At 44.5% G+C, this 12072-nt stretch overlaps 1 protein-coding gene across 1 annotated transcript in view; it reads right to left on the reverse strand.

Moving 5' to 3' along the window:
• The window catches only part of ADTRP (androgen dependent TFPI regulating protein), a 65586-nt gene that overhangs the window by 40712 nt on the left and 12802 nt on the right, over positions 1–12072 (reverse strand). The gene's annotated exons all lie outside the window — the stretch shown is intronic.

Raw genomic sequence — 12072 nt, forward strand, 5'->3', positions numbered from 1 at the left:
TAAAAATGAATAAAAGAATATTTATTGCCAAGCATGAAATGGGTAAAAAAGAGAACTATCACTGTATTATTGTCTATGAGAGTCACACGTCCTAACTAAGACAATCGCAAAAAGTAGCATTTTCAAGCCGTGGCCCTACCCTTTTGCCCCTTATCTAACATCAGGCTTTCATCCTGTTTTGTTTTGTGTTGTTTTTTTTTTTTTTTTTTTTGAGAGAGAGAGAGAGAGCAAGAGCATGCAAGAGTGATAGACGGGGAGAGAGAATCACAAGCAGGTCCATTGCTTGGAATCCAATAGGGGGTTCTTATTCGATCATGACCTGAGTCAGATGCTTAACCCACTGAGCCACCCAGGCACCCCTAATTCTGGTTTTAAACATTCATAATTAGACAGCTGATTCTCTGAGCAGAGAGATGCAGATTTTTGTGTTAATGGAGGGTCTTTGTAAGGGCATCCAGGGCATTTTTAGTTTTCAGTAAACGCTTAAAGACTACAAGTATATTCACAACAAGAAAGGCAGGTACAAATACGCAAACCCCCACAAGTGAGAGAAGACATTCTCTCTCCAATCATACGAAAAGCAGGGTGTCCATAAGTTACAAAAAGCCTTAGACAATTGGCAGAAAGGTAGACTTTAACAATGAGAATGGGTGGACAAATTTCACAGAAACATGAACAAAAGCTTTCAAAAGTCTAAGTTCTACCCAAATGTTGATAACTCTAGCTCCTTATATACGTATGTGTTTTACAGAGTCACAGGGCTCGGACCAGCTGTCCACTCCTCACTCCCAGGTTTAATCAAGGCAGACTTTCGTGGGTAGAAATCAGTGGAATAAGAAGACGCTATGTTTTCTGATACTCTCCGTCTTGATAAGTGAGAGAGGCATTTGTGATAAGTAAGAAAAACAGTCTGATTAAAAGGAAAATGTGCTCAGAGGCGCCTAGATGGCTCAGTCGGTTAAGTGTCCGACTTCGGCTCAGGTCACGATCTCATAGCTGGTGGGTTCGAGTCCCGCATCGGGCTCTGTGCTGACAGCCCAGAGCCTGGAGCCTGCTTTGGACTCTGTGCCTCCCTCTCTCTCTCTCTGGCCATCCCCAGCTTGGGCTCTGTCTCTCTCTCTCAAAGATAAATAAACATTCAAAAAGGATTAAAAGAAAAAAAAAAGGAAAATACATTCAACGAATCATAGTTAGAGCCAGAACTTTCATTTTTTTTTTTTTTCTGAGAGAGAGAGAGAGAGAGAGAGAGAATCCCAATCCCAAGCAGGCTACACGTTCAGCATGGAGCCCTATGCAGGGCTCAATCCCACCACCTTGGGACCATGACCTGAACTGAAATCACGAGTCAGACACTCAACTGACTGAGCCACCCAGGTGCTCCAAGAGCTAGTACCTTTAACTGTGTAGTTTTCACAATTTTTCAAAATGCGGATTTCCAGCTTGGGTGTGTTTTGTTTGTTTGTTTGTTTTTGTAAATACTAGCTACCCCTTAAGGCCATCTAAGACTACTCCCTGCTGTTTCCACAGCACCGAGGGGAAGGCCTGGAATCAGGTCTATCATCTGCTCCTTGGTTTTTATTTAGAAAGAAATTACGACAATAATAATAATGACCGAAAGCAATTTTTTTTTTTTTTAAATGCTATCCCTCCAGAACGCCTTATTTCTAATTCTGATGTACTCACAGAGGAAGAGACCTTGAAGGTAAGCAGTGGCTCATAACTGCAGGACCAGAGACCTTTCAGGGACTTGGAGAGCCTCCCAGACCTAGGATCTGTGTTGGGACACCGAGGCATAGGCAAATCGAGTACGAAACGATCCATGTAGGCGCTCTGGTAATTGTAGACATTCCTGGTCATGACTGCAAATGGTCCCCCCAAAGCTGCTTTATGGCAGCCTCCAAGCCTGCATGCATTTGGATGCATGGGCCCAATTACAGCTTCAAATTTGGAAGGGCCATTAGGTCCGCTGTGCGCTAAGCAGAATACAAAAAAGCCCACAGCCCCAGAAAAGGGAAAGAAAGCCCGCCAAGTTACCAGGTCTTCCCCTCTCCAGTCTTCCCCCTCTATGCAAAGTCACCCCCAGTGTCTCAAGCTAAGTCTCAGGGGAGTAATCTTGGCTTCGTTCTTTTGCCTTACGCTTTAAGCCATCAGCAAGTTTGTTAATTCTACCGCCCGAACACTCCCGAAGTCCCTCAGTCTCTGCTCATCTCCACACCTGGTTCGAGGGCCCCGGCACCACGACCCACACCTGGATGCCTGCAAAGGCGTCCTCAGTGGTCCTGTCACCTGCATAGTGTTCTGTAGATGGCAGCCGGGGTGGGCCTCTCCTGACACAGAGCGGATCATGTCACGCCCCCGGCAATGATTCCGCAGAGCCTTCCCATGGCAAGAAAAACAGGATGCACAGTCCTCAGCCTGGTGTCCACGGGGCTTCATCCTCTGGCCCCGACAACCCCACCAGCTGCTCTCCGACCTGGTCGGCACCTCTCCCTTGCTCTCCCTTCCTCTGTGCACCGAGCTCCTTCCCACCCTGGGGGCTTCATGTGCACTTACCTCTGCCTGAACTCCTTTTTTACCCCCTGCTCCCTCCCGGCTACCGGCCACTCATCCTCACAGAGGCCTTTTTTCTGAGCCACAAACCCACATTGTGCTGTGGGTCTTTCTCATAGAATACATAAAGTTTGTCCTTACCCATTACTTTAGGAGACTGTTTAATATCTGTCCCTTCTCTAGACTATACACTCCATGAAGACAGGGGCTACGTCTGTATCATACGTCATCTGGCCCCATACACACAGCACACGGCAGACACGATCTGGACGCCCAGCAAAAGCGCAAAAATGTCCTGCTCTTGGGGCGCCTAAGTGTCCGACTTTGGCTCGGGTCGTGAACTCGCTTTCGTGGGTTCGAGCCCCGCGTCGGGCTCTATGCTGACAGCTCAGAACCTGGAACCTGCTTCAGAGTCTGTGTCTCCCTCTCTCTCTGCTCCTCCCCTGCTCGTGCTCTGTCTCTGTCTCAAAAATAAATAAAGATTAAAAAATAAATTAAAAAAAAATGCTCTGCTCTTATTTAGGCTCCTTAATTCATCCCTCCCTCAAAAGCACGGGACTAGGACAAGGATTTTATCTATAAAAACGAACAAGGGGGGGCGCCTGGGTGGCTCAGTGGGTTAAGTGTCCGAATTCGGCTCAGGTCATGATCTCACAGTTCGTGAGTTCGAAACCCACGTGGGGCTCTGTGCTGATGGCTCAGAGCCTGGAGCCTGCTTGGGATTCTGTGTCTCCCTCTCTTTCTGCCCCTCTATCGCTCATACTCTGTGTCTCACTCTGTCTCTCCAAAAATGAATGTTAAAAAAATTTTTTTGAAACAAACCAGAGGGCTGTAAGTATACGCCCCGCATGCGTGTAGAGTCACTGAGCATCAAAGCAGGATGCCCACTTTGAGCAAAGCTTTTACTCCCATTCCCGGAGCCCAGTGGCCCCCCCAGGCCTCCCGGCTCAGCGTGCAGGACCTCCCTGGAGAAAGAGCTCTCTCTTGCCCCCATGTGCTCACTTCTGTGAAACCTTCGAGAAAATGGATGAATCTCATGAGTACCTGCAGGTGAGACAGGGGGCAGCTCGTAAGAAAGTACCGTCGCTGCTAGGGCGCCAGAGTGGGCGAGATTTAGGACCCAGCCGGCAAAGCAAGCGCCTGTATACACGAATGTGCCCATTAGATCGTGAGAGGGAGAGGAAGGGCAGGGCGGGGAATTCAAAACTCAAGACAGAGAAGCGTCTCAGAGCCAGGAATCCATGCCATGGGCGTGCAGCGTGTGGGTAAGTGGAGACACCATCCAGGAGAGCAGACAGTGTCCTGCAGAAATGTTCTCCTGCTCGGTAACGCGAGCACCTGGAGGTGAGAGAGAGGTGGTGGACTCAGAAAAGCTCGAAATTTCCAGCGGGGCACAGGTGACTGCTCTACAGGCAGAGAGGATGCAGAGACCAGGGAAGGGGGCTGGGGGCTGGTTGAAAGTCCCGCAGTGGCTCCCTGCTCCAGGAGAGGACCGGGCTCCACAACTGTCTGAGTGGCTTCCAGTGGGTTTCCCAAGCAGCCACAGGCATGGGGGGACTTTGTGCTGCCTCTGTAATCAGGCAGGTGATGTTCATTGGAATCTGGCAGAGGAGAAGGCTCTCCCACCCGCCCACCCTGCTGCTCTTGGGCATTTTCACTTCTGTTCTGAGATCACGAGATCACGGGATGTTAGTAGCTCTTTCCTACCCACTTAGCTTTTTTTTTTTTTTTTTCTTTCTGTTGGTATTTCAGAGGGGTTTAGGACCTCCCGTTATGAGTTTCTCCGTCCTGGTTATTCTTCAACACAAAGTCATTCTTCTTGTTGGTAGTGTTACACACGGTTGCCATGGAAGTAGGGATTAATTACATCACATGGGAGGGCAGACTTAGCAGCACAGCCTCAAGGGCACCAAATGATTTTAATTATTCAAATTCCTAGTAACTACTTAGAAGACATGTATATCGTTTGGATATTAAAAAAATAAAATAAAAGTCTTGGACCTTCATTTTGAAACTGGGATGTATTTCCTAACGGGTATTCTGTTTAGAAATACGAAGAAATACTAGATCGTGGAATCGTAAAAGAGAGCCACTCTTCAGCACACCTGGGAAGTTCTCCAAAGTGGGATTTAAAAAAAGAAAAATAAAGATAAACTTTCACCACTCCGGTCGCTCCCTGCTCTCAGGAGATGAAGAAAGCATGGGGCGCCTGGGTGGCTCAGTCGATTCAGCATCTGACTTCAGCTCAGGTCATGATCTCGTAGTTTGTGAGTTTAAGCCCTGCATGGGGCTCTGTGCTGACAGCTCAGAGCCTGGAACCTGCTTTGGATTCTGTGGCTCCCTCCCTCTTGGCCCCTCCCCCACTCACACTCTGTCTCTCTCAAAAGTAAATGAACATCAAAGAAAAGCACGCACTGTGATCGCTTGGTTGTAGTTATATAAAACTGTGAGTGGATTGGTACTCCTTTGGCAGCTCATTATCAAAATCTGCTGTTCACCTGAAGACTTCCTGAGGGGCAAGATGGCTTTATTGTCCTTACTCAGTGAATTCTGCTCCCTAATCCCAGATTAGCTTCTCATTTCACTGCTGAGCCTGAAGCATTCACTCAACCTGTTTCCCAGGTGAATGTCTGTTGGAGAGTCTAACCCGCCTTAGATTAGGAAAGGAATAGTGCGAATAAAGTAATAGCCAGAAATGGTTTTAAACAAGAGGACAACCCATAAATAACACTGTAGTGATTAAACCTGGAAAAAATATCCACGGAAATATCAGGGTGTGGCCATTGACCACATTTTCATTCTTGGTTCAGGAGCTTTGGAACAATGCTCTGGAAAATGATCTCTTCAGTGGCACACCATCCATTCAAGGACTTAACTAGTGTGTCCCTACCCTCCCTAAAGTCCCAGGATGAATCATGTCCCAATACCATTTTCTGATCTTTTTGGGCAGTCATGTTTTCGTTCTGACGTGAACCTAGTCCAGAATAGAAAATCTCCAGAGAAGATTTTAGAATGTAATGGTACAACAGATTTGAAGAAGGAGGAAGAGGCCACGAACCAAGGAATGTAAGCAGATTGTAGGTGGAAAAGGCAAGGAAACCGATTTTCCTGTGGAGTCTCCAGAAGGAATGCAGCTGTACCGATGTCTTGACCTCACCCCACAAGACGCATTTTGATCTTCTGACCTCCAGAACTCTAAGCTGACAGATTTATGTTGTCCTAAGTCATTAAGTTTCCATTACTTTGTTAAGTAGCAACAGGAAACTAATGCATGTAGCATTACCAAGGCTCTACCTCCCCTTATCACTCCATCAAATTGCTCTTGTGCAAGTCACTGGAGAGTTTAGTATTGCCAAAGCCAATGGAAGATTCTAACTCAGGTCATCTTACAATATCATCATACTTGACCTCTCGGAAGCTTCTGACATGCAATACTTCCTCTTTCTTGAAACATTTGTGTACTTGACTTCTGGGAGACCTAAAGGCATTGGGTTTCCTCCTAACTCATGGGCAGCCCCTTCACAATCTCCTTTGTAAAACTCTGCTTTTTCTCCCAGGCACAGAAAATGGAATGTTCTAAGGCTTAGTCCTGGAGTATCTTCATGAGCTGTACTTACCCCTTATGTGATCTTAATTAACTTTAAAAAGAATCATTATGATGTAGACAACCAAATTTATAGCACCAGTCCGAAAATCTCCCCAATGCTCAAATGGCAACCTGCTGTTCTGCGCCTCGATTTTGCCATCTAACAGGCATCTCAAACATGTCCAAACAGAACATGTCCTCCTCAACCCTGGCACTGTCCCTAGGATCTCCATCCATACCCTTTCCCCATGCCTTAGGTTAAAAGCCTTATCTCTCTTGGTGCATCTGGGTGGCTCAGTCAGTTAAGCGTCTGACTCTCGATTTCAGCTCAGGTCATGATCTCGTGTTTGTGAGATGGAGCCCCAAGTACTTGCTCTACTGTCTGCCTGAGCCCTTTTGCCAAAATTTCCCGTGGCCGCCTTCCTCACTTTATCCAAATTTCTCTGAAAATATCAGCTCACCACAGAGGCATCCCTGACCACTCTGATTGGCCTACACCCTATAAACCTACTAGTTTTACACACACACACACACACTCCTTTGTCCCTTCACCCTGCTTTACTTTTCATTTTAATACTTTCACTCCTTGACATCATTCACTATTTATTCATTTATTGCTTCTCTCCCCCACTAAGATTATATATATTCTCCACAAGGACAGATTTCTTTGGTTTGTTTGTTTTCACATCTTTAGTGCCTAGAAGAGGGCCTGGTACATAGAAGCTACTCTATAAATGCTTGTTAGCACTGCCTTATGCTAAAGTTAAAGGTCTTGCTTATTATTACATACATTAGCTAGAAAAAAATATATATGGTTATATATTATATAAAAATATGTAGATATAATATAAAGGAGGCGCCCTATAGTGGGATAACATTTGATAAAAACGGTGTCCATCAAGGTACGGTTTACAAAGGTATTTTTGAGAAAAGTTTATTTCCAGCTATCTCACTGTAGGAGAGCTGCATGGCTTCCAGTGACTTTGGACTGTGATTCAAATATCCTCCAACAGATCTCACTTACCACCCTAAGAGTGACATGGGCTGGGGCACTCTACCAACAGGACATACTCTGGCTGATGTCTTACATCATGGGGACGCAGAGGTGGATGGGAGGTGGAGTATCCCATGAGAACTTGACCAGGTCCCTCTTTCCTTTCAGATGTGGACGTTCTGGTTAATAATACTGGGGTGGGGGTTGTTTTTGTATTTTTTTACTGTCACAAATATCCTCCCAAAGATGCTACAAAACACAGCCTCTGCATTTAGTAAGTTAAAAGGCTGAGTGGGAATATATATGTGTACGGTATACATATATATATAGTATCTATAGTTTAGGCTTTTTGCAGTTAGGACACATATCTCACATTTCACCCCATAAAGATGAAAACAGATCTAAGTATATCATAATGGCTTTTTTTTTTTTTTAATAAATAATCCTTGGGGAACCTGGGTGGCTCAGTTGGTTAAGCATTAGACTTTGGCTCAGGTCATGATCTCGTGGTGTGTGAGTTCGAGCCCCGCGTCGGGCTCTGTGCTGACAGCTCAGAGCCTGGAGCCTGCTTCGGATCCTGTGTCTCCCTCCCTCTCTCGGCCCTTCCCCTGCTTATACTCTGTTTCTCTCTCAAAAATAAATAAACATTCAAACATTTAAATGAAAAAAAATTAATGCATAATTCTTGATTCTGTCTTTTCGATTTGAACTGAGCATCAAAATCATCTAGGGGTCCTCTTTCCAGGCATATGCTCAGTTATGCCAGGAAAGGTTAACTTGAGTCCCATAAATGGAATTTATAGACTCAGAGACATCCCAATTCACAAAAAGGTCTATTCCCGAAAGGCTGAAAACCACTGAACTATCCATAGATATCTAGATTGTGGGTCTCCTCTGCTCAGAGGCAGGGCTGGGATGAGGAATCAGGAAGGTATGGAGGATGGGTTGGTAATTTTTGACAACAAAGTGTGGCTATTTGGTACTGATAGGTCCACAGCTGACCTTCTTTACTCATCAGAACTCACCTACTCGGCAGCCCAACTATTTCACACCAGGTTTATGGGTGGGAGAGAAAAATCTGAGATTGGGTCTGAATTTGTGTGAGACAGCGTCTTGCATGCTATGAGGGAGGAAGAAACTGGAAGGTTTAGAGTTTCACTGTCACGACATTTTGACTCCCCAGCACATCCCCAGAGAGGGCCCACTGGTCTTCTAGACATGAATCATGTGTCGGTCACAGCCAGGCCAGGACACAGGGGACACAGAAGCCCTCCTGTCTACGTCATTCATTTGGTAATAATGACTGACTTCTGTATGATGCCTCATATGTCAATGTCTTACGTTCGTATTAAGTGTTATTTTATTATTTCACCTCTGTGTGTATATACTAGCCTCAATCAGATTTAAGGGTGCTTGAAATCAAAACCCTTGTCAAACATTGATCGTGATGCTACACACATAGTTGGTACTTAATTATTTTTTTCAAATGAATAAATGGCAAGGCATTTAATAACTAAGAAGCCATATCTGGCACCTGCTCCAATTTAAAGAGCCAAGGTAAGGCCTGTCTCTTAAGAGCAGATGATTTTGAAACCTCTGTTAACACGAACGAAAGCTTCTCTGTTCTAAAATTCTGTGACCATGGATTGAGAGTTTTCTATGACCATCACATATCGATGCCATCCTTGATATTTCATAAAAGTGCTTGCACATGCGTTCTCAATAACTGGGTACTATTTTCAAATGTAGAGGGGCTCTGAGGGGGGTTCTCTGATCTATTTCAACTCTCCTTAGGGGCAACCTGAACAATGTAGGTTGGTTTCCAGAGAAATAAGTTCCCTAGCTCTCTTCAGGTTAGGATCTGATGGTTTCCTCAGTTACTGAGTCATCTTCCTGCTATTTAAATCTGTCTGCTCTGGTTCTATCTTTAGTAGTCATTTAGATAAGACCCAGGGAGGTAGTGTTTTCCCCGGTGAAACCTGGAGGAATACTTTGCTGATCTTCCCTTTCTTTCATGAAGACTGGAGAACCACTCAGCAGTGAGTCAGGTTGATCTACTTGAGTTCCTAGGGCACCAGCGAATGGCAGCCTGGCAACAGTGAATGCAAATATCTCATGTCACTATTTGGTTTGACTAAAATCAAGGGTACGAAAATGTCCATGAGAGATGACAGTCAACTCTGAATGACTCTTCTTCAATGATACGCCTCCAAGGAACTAGAAGGGGTCAGGCTGGTAGGGTTCCAAAGACCTGATGAATCATGAAGGTTTTATAACCACACTGTGTCAAAGGAGAGAGTGGTATTTCTTAATATGACAAATACTACTCATAAAGCCCAGGGCAACATCACAAATGGCAACAGGGGAAATATTTCAGGGCTAAGGCTAGAATCACAAACATGAGGACTGTTGTGCAATGAGAGAATCTTTAAGGAAAGCTTGTGACTGGCTATGGACAACAATAATCCTTATCTTGTGGAAGAGAAAAGGGGGTGATTCCCTTCAGAACAAGGCCGGCCCCATATGGAGACGACTGGTACCAAATGTCTAGCCTAACCTCTCATTATCACCCTGGCTGCCACAGTGGTGGTTTCCAGGTATTCACTCCTCTGGATTGTCATGGAAGGACACTGTTAGAATTTAGAAAGAGTCAACAAGTTGACCCAGTGATAGCCATTTTCATATTCATTCCTACTGGTATTTAAGAAATTAGTAGAGAGCATTCCTCAAGGCAATAGACTAGGAGAATTTAATAATTAGGACAGAAACTAGAGACAGTAAGGGACACAATCTGGGAAAGAGGGATGAGATGCAGTCTTGAAGACACTGGATTTGGAGCAGAACAAAAGGAAGCATGACACTTTGAAGGTGACCACATCAGGGACACCCACTGTTGGTTCTGTGATGCCGACATTTTTCCATCAAGGCTCTGTTGGGAGTTTCTCCAATTAAACGAACAGAAACACAGGAGAGTCTGTGTCTGACCCAAGACAGCTTGCCTCCCCCTCTCCTCTCTTTGTCACCTGTGTCACTCCTCTGTTGACTCTAGTCCTTTCTCTCTAAGGGATTCAAGTTACTTAATTGACCAGAGGCCACATAGAAGGGTCAACAGAAACCCCTAGATTGTGAAAGCACAAAAATATCTTAAGACCTCTGTTGTACAATATCTGCCTTGCTAATTAGTTTGTGGATATGATGCACATTATCCAACTATCTGCTTCCAAAATTATCAAAAATCCATATGGCTGCTTAGCAAGGTCACAAATGCCAGGCATCACCATTACAACTATTTGGAAGAAGTCCAACTTGACTTCTATGTGGAAAATGGAGCCTGCGAGAGGTAGGGAAGCCTGTAATCGTTGTAGGAAAACTCCTACATGAACTCACAAAGCCAGGAAAAAGGTGTTTGACATATGTGTTTGGCTCCAAATAAGAGATATTTCCTAGACTCTGCCTTTATATTTTAATAACATCTAGCTCAGTCACTTGTCCCCAATCACTTCATTTTCTTAAGTCATATTTTGGCTTATGAGCATACAGATGGGGATTCTGGACTTTTTTTTTTTTTTTAAGTGAGAATTCTCACTTTGCTATGTTAATCAAGCTGAGTGACATCTTTTTGATTGCCTGGTGAATTAGGAAACCCGATCGAGCCACAAATTTTGCACTTATTGTACTAAAAAGCAACAGTGAATTAGCCTTGGATTTAAATCCAGCTGTCCCATTTTTGAGCTTGGTAGCCCCACACAAATCACTTAACCTCTCTGAGCTTCTTCTTTTTTTTTTCTTTTTTTGTGCAAAAAATCAGGATTACAGTTGTCATCTAAAGAAGGTTGTGTGAATTAAATGAACTCATATTTGAGGAACAAGCTTAGCACAGTGTATCGTGCCATTAAAAAGCAGAAATATTCCCTACATGGGTATCTGAGATTAATGCTGATGGGAAATTGGGAAGGTGAGGAGTGGTCTCACCAAAAGAAGGTGGTGGAGGGATCCCCGAGAGGTGGGACTCATTGAATGTATAGTTTTTGTCCCGAACTCGAAGTTAGATCAGAACTTGCGTATCTTTGTCAATTAATCATCAGTATCTCACTGAGTACATAGTAAAGGTGAAAGAATGTATTTTTCCAGGGGTAGGGCACACAGAGGGGCAGAGTTAATGGAATGAGTTGCTTTTCCAAATTGGTAATCATCTGAGCTTTAAGACAATGTAAGGATTAGGAGCAGAAGAAAGTTTGTGAGCTTGAAGAGCTTTCATGTGATGTTGCCTCCTTCGTAAATATTGAGAGCTGAGCTAGGACTTTGAATGATTAGCGCATGCATGCAATGCCAATGACTCAGACCTCCCCTTTCATCCAAGACCTAAACAGCCGTGTGCCAGGACCACTTGTCCAGCTCACTGTTACTGGCGTTCAGATACCAGTGACCTGAATATCTCAGAACAGGTTCTGTTTACTATCCAGCCCCTCAAAAATAAACACGCGAATAAAAAACGAAATGGGAACATATCCACAGAAATGTGTTAATGATAATTCAGTTGCCATGTATAGCCCTATCAAGTATTAGCTAAAAAGCTAAGCTGTGTGACCTGCTCCTTGGATGCTGGGGTGGATTTTTTTTTAAAGGTTGCTTGACTTCTTTCTTAGATCAGGTTTTCATTACATGCCATTTGCTGAAGTCACCTCTCTTTCAGGACTGCAGCCGCCAAGAGGTTGCCTGTCCTTATGGCTGGGTGTCTTTTCAATGACTTCAGAAGTAACTTGGCAAAAAGGGTTGCCTCAACATCCCCTCCACTCGCGGTGGGTCCAATTACAGCAGCCATGTTTGTTCATTTTGTATCCTTACTGTGCTCTTGAAATAAATAGTGATGGGATGGAGAGTGAGAAGTGAACAGGATGCTGGGGGCTGAGAAGTTTGGAAACATAAATAAGGCACTGTGGAG

This window comes from Acinonyx jubatus, chromosome B2, assembly GCF_027475565.1.
Source record: "Acinonyx jubatus isolate Ajub_Pintada_27869175 chromosome B2, VMU_Ajub_asm_v1.0, whole genome shotgun sequence".
Taxonomy (NCBI): Eukaryota; Metazoa; Chordata; class Mammalia; order Carnivora; family Felidae; genus Acinonyx; species Acinonyx jubatus.